Below are 12,440 nucleotides of genomic sequence, written 5' to 3'. Positions count from 1 at the left end.
TAGTTTGCTATGCGATCGTGTCCGGTGTACCGTAATATGCTTAGACCTCGCTCATCCCTATCGCCCCTGTGTATGTTAGTTAGGGGATTGTGACGCTCCTTCAGCATTGCCCCATAGCCTGCAAAACTTATGCCATCTCTCAATCCATATCCGAGCGCTGCCTGCCATGTGGTGGGGGCTCACGATCGGCGGTCATTTTGTCAGTTTAGTTTGCTATGCGATTGTGTCCGGTGTACCGTAATATGCTTAGACCTCGCTCAGCCCTATCGCCCCTGTGCATGTTAGTTAGGGGATTGTGACGCTCCTTCAGCATTGCCCCGTAGCCTGCAAAACTTATGCCATCTCTCACTCCATATCCGAGCGCTGCCTGCCACGTGGTGGGGGCTCACGGTCGGGGGCCATTTTGTCAGTTTAGTTTGCTATGCGATCGAGTCCGGTGTACCGTAATATGCTTAGACCTCGCTCATCCCTATCGCCCCTGTGCATGTTAGTTAGGGGATTGTGACGCTCCTGCAGCCTGCAAAACTTATGAATGTGCCTCCCAAAATGACTCTCAAAGACGGTCTGCATGCTCTGGTTCTTGGACTGCTACAGTATTTTAATGTGCAGTACTGTATGATTGCTATCACTTGTGGTGAAACACCTATCTTATCAAATACAGTAACTACTGTACAGTATAGTTGTTCGCACAGGTGATGGCAATCATACTGTACATTTAAACTGAAGTCCGTAACAGAGCATTCTGTCCCTCCTGGAGAGGATCATGTTGGGAGGCACAGGGAAAAAAGTATAATACTGTATCTGCACTTTACTGTTGTGCACTTTATTTGAAAATGTAAAGTTGTTTGCTATTTTTATCATATTGTGCTTTACATGTTTTCTTATTGTGGTTTTAATATTTTTAGACAAAAGACAAAGAATGCAGACTACCAGATTTTATGGGAGTGCCAAAACCCACCCATCAGTGGCACAGAAACGTACTGCATTAGTCCCACAAAAGAAGAAGAAAACTGCCAAGGTGGCTCAGAAAGAAAATGTGGTGAAACCATGAAAAAATGCCAAGGCAAAAAATAATAGTTTGGGGCAGATATGTGGTTTTCCAAATGATGTCATTGTTCCATCTCTTGCAGATCACGGTGTTCAGCCAATGAATCTGGAAATACCGGTGCTAGAGGACGCGATAAACACGCTGCATCAGGAAGCTTCTTTTTTGGACCATGTAGCCACCCCTGGACAAGAAGACATGGCACATTCACCACAAAGAAGGTTAGATTTCACAGATGTGAACACCAAAGTGCAGGACTGCCAGTGTACCTGTGCTGTTTTAGTAAAGCAGCTACTCAGCAAGGTGACCAATATGGAGGCAGAACTTGGTGGACAGGTAAGTAACCTTGGGGTACAGGTCAATCAGCTGCAGACAGATGTGGCTGGCCTTAAAGAAGGCATAAAGGAACAGATGGTAGAAGCCATGAAGAAAGTCATCGAACAAACAAGGGAAGAATGGCAAGTTGGAGTTGGCCGCACCATAATGACAACCCAACACCAAGGAGTTCAAGTCAGCGGCCTGGACGAAGTCAGCGGCCTGGACGAAGTCAGCGGCCTGGACAACCACAGAGGTCTAGACGAAGTCAGCGGCCTGGACGACTGCAGAGGCCTGGACGACTGCAGAGGCCTGGACAACCGCAGCGGCCTGGACGACCGCAGCGGCCTGGACGTCCGCAGTGGCCTGGACGACTGCAGAGGCCTGGATTCAAGTGTGCTGTTGCCAGGAACACCAATGATGACCAGCACACCTGCTCACAGGCCACTTCTCAATACATTCGGAGGCGCTCTGACCGATATTCCCCTGGCTGTCATCTCCACTGCCCTGGACGACCATCTGTACAGAGCTTCAAATGGACATATTCAAAAATATGCACACTCTCTGTTCCAGTACCATGTACAATACGACAAATACTTGACGTGGGCCAATCATGTGAACTTTGATTTTGCCAAGGGCAAATTTCCGCTGCCCAAAAATCTGGCACGTGACATCATGGCTAGGTGTGAACGCCGCGTGAGGATTGGTGCTCCAGAAAAGAGGAAGATAAGGGATACCATAAATGCTGTGCTGAGAATGAAGAGGAAAATGCCTTGAAAGATAAACTTTGATGAAACCAGATCATTACCTAACGATCCTCCTAGCTTCAGCACATCAGCTTGACACAGCTGGAGCTAAAAAATTGTGGCACTGTACCTGTATGACCTGTAAATTTTCTGGGCCTGCATGCACTGTGCTGAATCCACTTGGAGCAGCACGGTTACTCAAAGGGGAGTGCATGAACTTGGCTCACCACATTCCTGATGGGAGTGTCTGGCCCTGGTAATGTAAGGGCCTGGTACAAGTTGCCCCTTTTATTCCCCTGGCACCAGTTGATTTTTTTGGTGCTGCTGTATCTATCCAGTAGCAGCAGAGTCCATTGTGCTGTGTCCATCTGGAGCCTTGTGCTGTGTTTCCATGCAGGGGCTGCTGTTGTCCGTCCTCTGTTCTGGTGTCCGTATGCGACCGTGTTAAAAGACAAAAACTAAAAATAATACAAAAAAGCAAAACCTAAAAATAATTACAAAAAAAAAATAAAGTACAAAAACCATTACCCCGCACCCCCCACCACTAAAAAAATATAAAAAAATGTTAAAGTTAATATTGTTACTGTATTTGTGCTGTTACCTTTTGATTAAAGTACCGTACAGTATGTGTGATGTTGGCTTTCTTATTACAATATGTGTGATGTTACATGTTCCTACTGATTTTGTCCCACGTCCATGCTGTAAATAAAGTGTTTCAATCCCCAAGCGTCTGAGTCCATTGTGCTGTGTCCATCCAGGGGCTGCTGTTGTCTGTTTCCGTTCTCCATTCTGGTGTCCGTATGCGACCGTGTTAAAAAATCAAAAAACAAAAATGAAAAATACAAAAAAACAAAAAAATTACCCTGCACCCCCCCCCACCAAAAAAAAAAAATGTTAGTTGATATTGTTACTGTATTTGTGCTGTTACCTTTTGATTAAAGTACCGTACAGTATGTGTGATATTGGCTTTCTTATTACAATATGTGTGATATTACATGTTCCTACTGATTTTGTCCGGAAATAGTGTTTCTTCAAATAAACATGACGTGGTTTCCAATTTTTGTATTCCCAACTTCCTCATATACTGTACTGTATAAATTAGTACTACTGTATAATGGTATAATGGGAATTCAATTAAGAGTGGTATACTGTATGTAAAACAACTTGGTTAGGCATTTTGTTTCACTGGTGTCTGTGGCGGCCTGTGGAGCACTGTTACTCAAGAGAAGGGGTTGTACTGTATGCACAAGCTTGCTGAGGGGCAGAATACTTGGGCATTTCAGGGCATGGTAGAAGTGTCCCCCATTTTATCCCCCTGTTACTGGGCATGAGTCTATGGCTTCTGATGGCTTCATCCAGGCAGGGTCATACTGTTACTGTACTAGAACTTTGTAGTACATACAACTTTGTATATACAGTACAGTAGGTCACCATTGGTACTGTACATTACCAGTTGATCCTAATCAGTTTCCCAGTGATACAGTACATGCCACCCACTGTATTATACTGTACATGTCACACTTACTGTATGCTATTGCTACAATGTACAGTATGCTCAATCTACTGTGAGATAGTGTCCTAGTCCCTTGCATTGTACTGCTGCCATGTCCCTTGATGCATCTTTCTGCATTCCTTGTAAAGCACACTTGGGGTAGATGTACAGTATGAAACAGTAAGAAGACGGAGAAGTGTGCATACAGTATCAATCAACTGCTGCCTGTACATTGATTGATTGGCTGTTTGGAATGAAATTCTGGTAATGGATGATTGTTATTTGCTCTCATCCATTACCAGAATTTCATTCCAAACAGCCAGATCTGGCAGATTATCTGCCAGATAATTGTATGGTGTACAGTATGCCTATCTTATACAGTAGAAAAAGATACTATACAATGGAGTACAATACAGTATAACAAAAATATTTATTAAACAAAAATAAAATAAAATTAACCTTAATAAAAAATAAAAAAACTGGTCCACTAAAAGGTGGACCACCACCCGCAGTGGCTGTAGAGCACGCTGCAACTGTTCTGTGGGAAAAAAGGACAGTATTACAACACAAATACTGAATACTTTACAGTGTAGTAATGGCAATACAGTACTTTACTCTATATTAGACAATCTTGTTATTTACAATGTACAGTACTGTATTGTCAGTACAGTAAATCGAACACTACTGTATGCTGTCGAGGTAATTTAAACATTGCTTTAGTTTACCTCTTGTATAAGTGGGCTGCTGCCTGCCCGCTTCTGGGCCAGCCCACCGTTCTTGCTCCTGTCTAGGGCCCCCATAAATCATTGGCACTATATTGGAGAAAAGAAAACATTAGTCACATTCCAATACTATACAATTACTACTGTATACTGTAGGTACAGTATTATACTGTATTGCTGGTATTCAAAATATAAAGTAATGTACAAGAGTTTAGCTTCAACAGGTCATAAACAAATTGTCAAAGGAATAAAACACCACAGTACAAATACTGTAGACATTTATGTATTAGCAGTCATGACATTTCATGACAGCTTCAGTGTGGCAAAAAAAGAGGGTTACAGTACTGTAGGTGGTGTTGTAGGGAGTACTATCAATAATAGTGGACTGTACTCAGAGCCAGCCATAACCAATATGATTCCCTAGACAAGTTTTTGGATGGTGCCCCCTTGCACAGACGCTATTTCCGCCTCTGAGCCTGTACCCCTTTCCCAGCACCATCACCCCTCAACCATAGCAGTCCTTATTTTGGTGCTCCTCCAACCTACTGTATGTTTAAAATAGGAACAGTGTGCACATTCGGTGTGCATCCCAAAACGGTGCATGTTCTTGCTGGGAAGGGGCATGGCCACACAGTAATTCCCCAAGTTGAAATTACGCCACACAGTACTGCAACTTTATTCACATTATATCATGCAATAGTGTCTCTTATTCTCATTACATCATATGATAGTACCACATTACTCCTCAAAGTATTCCCACTTATTCACATTGCATCACATCATATTGCTCTTTGTTCACATTAGACCACACAGTAGTGCACTTACTACAGTATATGTTACACAACAAAGTACTGTAGTACCCCTTATACACATAATACTGCACATTAGTCATGCATTTTGTATGCAGATAGAGACGCAGTCACACACAGAATATACTGTAGGCATGCTGCATATCATGTTAATCACCAGTATATACAGTTTACAGTATATACTGTACCAACAGCTGCATCCCTCCTGCCAGAACGCCGGCAGAGGGATGAGTGCTCCAAGTCTCCTTGCAGCCTTGTTGCTCTCACCATGCAGCAGACTTGTGACTCGCATAACTCCACACAGGATCTATTCTCACTCTATGGGTGTCGTGGACACCCACAAGTGGGAACATATGTAGCGTAGGGATTACGCCTATCGGTATTGTCACTGTTAACCCGACAGCTGGCATTTAACTGCAATGAGCAGAAAGACAGAAATGTATAGACTGTCAGTATGGAAGAGAGGGGTAGGATGAAAGATGGCTGGGTGTGATGAAGAAGTGGGCATTGAGAGCCTGTCTTGCAAACAAGTTTAATATACTGTACAGTACTTTAGACTTGGAGAATTCCAGAGATACAGTACTGTAGAGAGCAGCTTCTGCAAAATATTGGAGGTGGCAGTTTAAGGAAGAAATCAGTAGTCAGGAAACGCAGCATGCATTTGTGCAGTGAAGAGGGTGAAAAAGGAGAGAATGTACAGTATGTACTGTAAGGTTATGTCAGAGATGATCAGCTCAGTGTTATACATGTTACAGTAAGTTAGAGTACAGTACAGTGCATTATGTATTTCTCTCCTATTACCTGGTGTCTCCTCCACTGGTTGGCGACGGACTGTAAAAAGATAAAATACAGTTAGTCATCTCAGTTTGACTTAAAATAATGTTGGAGAAAAAAATACTGTAATTACAGTACCAACTATTGCTACTGTACAGTATATTTACCAAAAATGTATTCTGGCACGTCGTCTGTGGGTAAAAGAGAAGAATATTATAAGATACAGTATTCAGTAAAAAGTATAGTAATAGTACACTAGTGTCCAGGCCCGGTGACAGGTGGGTAAAAAAAGGAATGCTTGTGACAGGCATGGTGATTCCAAGGGGCCCCACCAAGACCATCAGAAAATTTGTGAGTGGCCTGTATGCCGGTGATTATGACTAGACTATGGTAGCATCTTTTTTTTGTTTTGAATTATGTATACTGTATAGTACTGTACTGTATGTGCTACCTATTTACACTCCATGTAAGGATGGCATATTGTACAGTACATTTAAAATATTTAGCAGTTACTATAGTGGTCATTTTTGGGATGACAGTATCAGCATACTGTAAGCATCCAACTGCGGCCCCCAAACAGATGCCGCTCCTAGGTACAGTACATGCCTCTCGTGCCAAATGGGAAATTCATCACTGTCAGTAGCTAGAGAGAGAGATGAATGGAGAGATAGTGGCAAGGAGAGAGAGAGAGAGAGAGAGAGAGAGAGGTAAATTTAGTAAGATGGGATTTTTATTTAGAACAGGTGATAGTATCTGAGGTTGAAAAAAGACAATTGTCCATCGAGTTCAACCTATTTGTGGTCTCCTATGCATGATGATTTGACTAAAATTTCTGACTGATGCTGCTGTCAGCCGTTGCATTTTATCCCTATTTATAGTAACTATAATGCATGACTATGCACCATACCCCTGGATATCCTTATTCATTAGGAATTTATCTAACCCATTCTTAAAGGTGTTGACAGATTCCGCCATTACAACTCCCTCGGGCAGGGAATTCCAAACACGTATTGTCCTTACTGTGAAAAAGCCTTTACACCGTATTGTGCGGAATCTCCTCTCCTCTAACCTGAGCGAGTGTCCACGAGTCCTCTGTGTTGATCTAACCAAAAACAGGTCCCGCGCAAGCTCTGTGTATTGTCCCCTTATATATTTGTAGATGTTGATCATATCCCCTCTTAGTCTCTGCTTTTCCAATGTAAACATGCCTAGTTTTTCAAGCCTTTCCTTGTATTCCATCGTATCCATGCCCTTAATTAGTTTGGTCGCCCTCCTCTGTACCTTTTCTAGCTCCAGGATATCCTTTTTGTAGTACGGTGCCCAGAATTGTACACAGTATTCAAGGTATGGCCTCACTAGTGATTTATATAACGGGAGTATAATACTCTCGTCCCTAGCATCAATACCCCGTTTTATGCATGCTAATATCTTATTAGCCTTCTTTGCTGCAGTCCTACTTTGGGTACTACTGCTTAGCTTGCTATCTATGAGGACACCTTAGTCCTTTTCCAGTACAGAATCCCCTAATTTTACCCCATTTAGTAGGTAGGTGTAATTTTTGATTTTGTTACCACAGTGCATTACCTTGCACTTGTCTGTGTTGAAGCGTATTCTCCATTTGGCTGCCCATGCTTCTAATTTAACTAAGTCGTTCTGAAGAGACTCGGCATCCTCCTCTGTATTTATAGCCTTACACAATTTGGTATCATCTGCAAAAATTGACACCATGCTCTCTAGACCTTCTGTTAGGTCGTTAATGAAAATATTGAACAATAGCGGTCCTAATACTGAGCCTTGCGGCACACCACTTAGCACTTCAGTCCAAGTTGAAAAAGATCCATTAACCACAACGCGCTGCTCCCTATTATCTAACCAGTTTTTGACCCAAGTGCATATTGTGCTTCCTAGCCCTGATTCTTGTAGCTTGTAGATAAGTCTCATGTGTGGTACAGTATCGAATGCTTTGGCAAAGTCTAAAAAGATTACATCCACGTCTTTACCCTAATCTAGGTTTGCGCTTACTGTTTCATAAAAGCCAAGTAAGTTGGTTTGACAGGATCTGTCCTTCATAAACCCACGTTGATTCCTTTTAATGACCTTATTGACTTCAAGGAACTTCTGAATACTATCTCTTAGAATACCTTCCAATACTTTCCCCATTATAGATGTAAGACTAACTGGTCTATAATTACCTGGTTCAACTTTACTTCCCTTTTTGAATATAGGCACTACTTCCGCTATAAGCCAGTCTTTGGGAACCATACCTGATATAACTGAAGCCTTAAAGATCAAAGATAGCAGTATTGCCTGTTCAGAGTGAAGCTCCATTAGAACCCTTGGGTGAATACCATCGGGCCCTGGTGATTTATTAATCTTTAAATGTTTTAATCAGTCACAGACTACTTCCTCGCTTAAATAAGTACCTATCAGTGGGATATTCTCATTATTGAGATTGTGTGTCAGTCCCTGAATTGGGTCCTCTCTAGTGAATACTGTTGAAAAAAACTCATTTAGTGTGTCCGCTATGTCATTATCATTTTTGCTTAAGACTCCCAACTTGTCTTTTAAAGGGCCTATACTCTCCTTCTTTAATCTCTTTCTATTAATGTATTTAAATAATTTTTTGGGATTCGCTTTGCTTTCCTTTGCTACTAGTTTTTCAGTTTCTACTTTAGCCGCTCTTATTTCCTTTTTGCAAATTTTGTTACATTCCTTATAGTGCTGAAATGACTCTGCTTCCCCGACAGATTTGTATTTTTTAAATGCTCGCCTTTTCTTGCCCATAAGTTCCTTAATCTTTTTGTTAAGCCACATCGGTTTATGATTTTTATTCCTTTTTTTGCTGCTCATAGGAATAAATTTGAGTGTATTTTTAGCTAGCAGGAATTTTAGTACCTCCCATTTCTCCGTAGTATTTTTTCCTAAAAACAAACCTTCCCATTCAATATCCCTTAAAAATACTCTCATCTTTTCAAAATTTGCTTTGCTAAAGTTTAGAGTCCTAGTTGAGCCAGTATAGGGCTGTTTATGGAAACTGATATTGAATGTGACCATATTGTGGTCGCTGTTTACTATGGGTTCCCCTACTATAAAACCTGATACCAAATCCCCATTGTTTGTTAATACCAGGTCTAAGATTGCATTGTACCTAGTTGGTTCCTCAATTAGTTGGACTAAGTAGTTATCATTAAGTGTGTTTAAAAACATATTGCCCCTAGCAGTATCACATGAATCGTTTTTCCAGTTTATCTCTGGATAGTTAAAATCTCCCATCACTACTATGTCTCCTACTCCTGCTGCTCTTTCAATTTGCTTTAGTAACAATTCCTCATCAGATGCGTTGATACCAGGCGGCCTATAGCATACACCCAATACTAACTTTTTTATTCTATTTTCCCCGCATGCAATTTCTACCCATAATGTCTCGACAGTGTCTACAGTCCCCTACTAAATATCTTCCCGCATATCAGGTTTTAAAAACGGCTTTACGTAAAGACACACCCCTCCACCCTTTTTATTTAGTCTGTCTCTCCTAAACAGTGTATAGCCCTCTAGATTGACTGTCCAATCATGAGATTCATCCCACCAAATTTCAGTAATGCCTATAATATCATACTGTTTCCTTGCTGCAAGTATTTCTAGTTCACCCTTTTTACCAGTAATGCTTCTGGCGTTTACATACATACAACTAAGATAAGTATTTTCCCTTGCGTTAGGGACATCTTTCACCTTATGTAGCAATGATGACCTGTAATCGTCATTGGTTAGTGCTTTGGTAAAATCTCTTTTAGTACCCATGTTAGTAACCTTACCGCCTGCTCTTACCCTCCCCCCAACTTCTCCCCCATTTCGTTTACTATCGCCATCCCCACTATTCTCACTGCATGACCCGTAGTTTCTAGCTAAACTCTCCCCCCAGGCTCCTAGTTTAAAATCTCCTCCAACCTTCTAACCATCCTTCCCCCCAGCACCGCTGCCCCCTCCTCAGTCAGGTGCAATCCGTCATGACAAAAGAGATGGCGCTTGACTGAGAAGTCCGCCCAGTGTTCCAGGAACACAAACCCCTCTTTCCTGCACCAATCCCTAAGCCACACATTTACCTCCCTAATCTCCCTCTGCCTCCCTGGACTAGCGCATGGCAGGGGTTAATAATTCCGAGAATATTACCTTAGATGTCCTTGCCTTCAGTTTCTTTCCTAAGTCCCTATAGTCTTTCTTAAGGACATCCCACCTTCCGCTAACTTTGTCATTGGTGCCAACATGCACCAAGACCGCCGGGTCTTTCCCAGCCCCTCCCAACAATCTATCTACCCGGTCCGCGATGTGCCGTACCCGAGTACCCGGGAGACAACAGACTGTACGGCGATCACGGTCCCGGTAGCAGATTGCCCTATCTGCCTTCCTGATGATAGAATCCCCTACCACCACCATCTGACTAGGTACCTCTCTATCTTTTATCCCAACCGCGCCAGAGGGACCGCTCCTCTGGATGCTAGAGGGAGCAGTCTCCTCCGGCACCGTCATTTCTTCACTATCATCCTCCGATTCCTCATCCAATCGGGCAAATTTGTTCGGGTTTGATAGTTCGGAGATGTCGAGCCTCCCCCTCTTTTTCTTCCTTCTAACTGTGACCCAACTGGCTACCTGATCATCATCATCCTCTTCTACCAGTGACCCCTCCCGCAACTCCTCCACCGTTCTGTCTAAACTACGCTCGAGATTGTGAATCTCCCTCAGTAGCGTAACGGTTTGCTCTAGATCAGTTACCTGGGCTTCCAGGGCAACAGTTCGCACACACCTCGTGCAGATGTAATCACACTGGGCCGGTAGCTCCAGGTGTGCATACATCTTGCACGACATGCACTGAGTGAGGTCCCCAATCACAGCCCCTCCCATATTGTTTGTAAGGTCTAACTCCCTGTTACTCTCAAATAAAAAGCAGCAAAAATAAAAAGTAGAAGACAAGCAATCTCACTTATACAATAATTAAGCTGGCTTATACTTATCTATCTTTGTGCGGTTCTTGGTCCTTCACTTTTATGCAGCCGTAGTACTCTCTCCTGCGGCACCTATACTCCACTTAGCAGTTGCAGTTGTTCCAGCTCACTGCACCTCCTTTTCACTCGGCTTCCAGCTCCTGCTAATAAAAAAAAAAAAATGCCCCTCACACACGCACAATCACAGCCCCTCTGCTACTCCAAGTAAGAGACCCTCTCACTCACAAGGTCAGCCCCTTGCAGCCTCACCAGAAGTTTAATGGTACTGCAAATGTGTGTTCCTGATTGTGTATTGTAAAACTCACCTTTTTCTGTATTCTAACTCACCTTTTTGCTGTTTACAACTCACACTTAGAAATCCAAGCAGCACTTAAAAAATACAAGCCTTTACACAGAGCAAGCTCCAAAGAGTCTAATCACTGCTTATATAGGCTCAGCCAGCTGCTTTAGTCAGCCCCTCCTCCTCCTGATTACTCACACCTGAGTTAACCCGTCTGGCTTTTCACCTCACGCTTTTTTTTCCCTCCAAAAAAAAACCCAGTACAGATATATTAAAACAAAAAATATGATGTCCATACAGTAGCAACCAATCAAATATTACCTACTGTATCGTCTGTAAGTGTAGCTAGATAAATGTTAATGTGGAATGTGATCGGTTGCTACTGTATGGGCAACATCACAAGTTCAAACAAAAACGCTCATCTAAAGTCCCCCATCCACTATTCCGATTTGTGCAATTTTCATCCGATTTCTACGCATTTGCCAGAAAAAACTGATGAAAAGTGCTACTTTGGAATCTGATCAATGTCAGTAATAATTCTTACCACTAAATTGCGCCTCCTCATCTTCATCCTCCTCCTCCTCGACGGCCTGTTCCAGTGTATGGCCTGTGAAAATAACATTAATGAGAAAAAAAGGTGCATTACAGGAAAATACACTACTGTACTATTTTCAACACAATGTTGCACATACAGAAACATATAATTTGACGACAAATACTGTAATAGCCACTTTGCCCATCTAATCTCCCTCTTTTTTTTACCATTTTTTACATCAAACCTTATTTGATCCTTATTTCTTTGTAAGGATATCCTTATGTCTCTTCCATGCATATTTAAATACTGTAGCTCTACTGCTTTAGGCTCTACCACCTCTGATGGGAGGCTATTCCACTTGTCCACTGCACTTTCTGTGAAGTAATTTTTCTTAAAATTCCCCCTGACCCCCCCCCCCCCCCTCCAGTCTCAGTGCACGTCCTCGTGTCCTATTGCTTGCAGTATCTTTATTAGGAGAATGTTTCCCTCCTGGACTTTATTAAAACTAGAAATTTTTCGGGTTTTGTGTTTAGGTTTTGGATTTGGGCGTGTTTTGGATTCTGGTGTTTTTTTTTTCAAAAACCCCTCAAAAACAGCTTAAATCATAGAATTTGGGGGTAATTTTGATCCTTTAGTATTATTAACCTCAATAACCATAATTTCCATTCATTTCCAGACTATTCTGAACACCTCACACCTCACAATATTATTTTTTGTCATAAATT

General features: G+C 42.1%; 1 long non-coding RNA gene across 1 annotated transcript; it reads right to left on the bottom strand.

Moving 5' to 3' along the window:
* Positions 1 to 5,930: 5,930 nt before the first annotated feature.
* LOC134929296 (uncharacterized) lies at positions 5,931 to 11,780 on the bottom strand. Its single transcript, XR_010178452.1, has 3 exons — positions 11,725 to 11,780; positions 6,071 to 6,094; positions 5,931 to 5,960 (listed from the first exon to the last, which is right to left on the bottom strand). It is a non-coding gene; the product is annotated as an uncharacterized LOC134929296 (long non-coding RNA).
* Between the last annotated feature and the right edge of the window lie 660 nt (positions 11,781 to 12,440).

Source organism: Pseudophryne corroboree, chromosome 5, assembly GCF_028390025.1.
Source record: "Pseudophryne corroboree isolate aPseCor3 chromosome 5, aPseCor3.hap2, whole genome shotgun sequence".
Classification (NCBI taxonomy): Eukaryota; Metazoa; Chordata; class Amphibia; order Anura; family Myobatrachidae; genus Pseudophryne; species Pseudophryne corroboree.
This window is presented reverse-complemented; position numbering and strand designations above follow the sequence as displayed.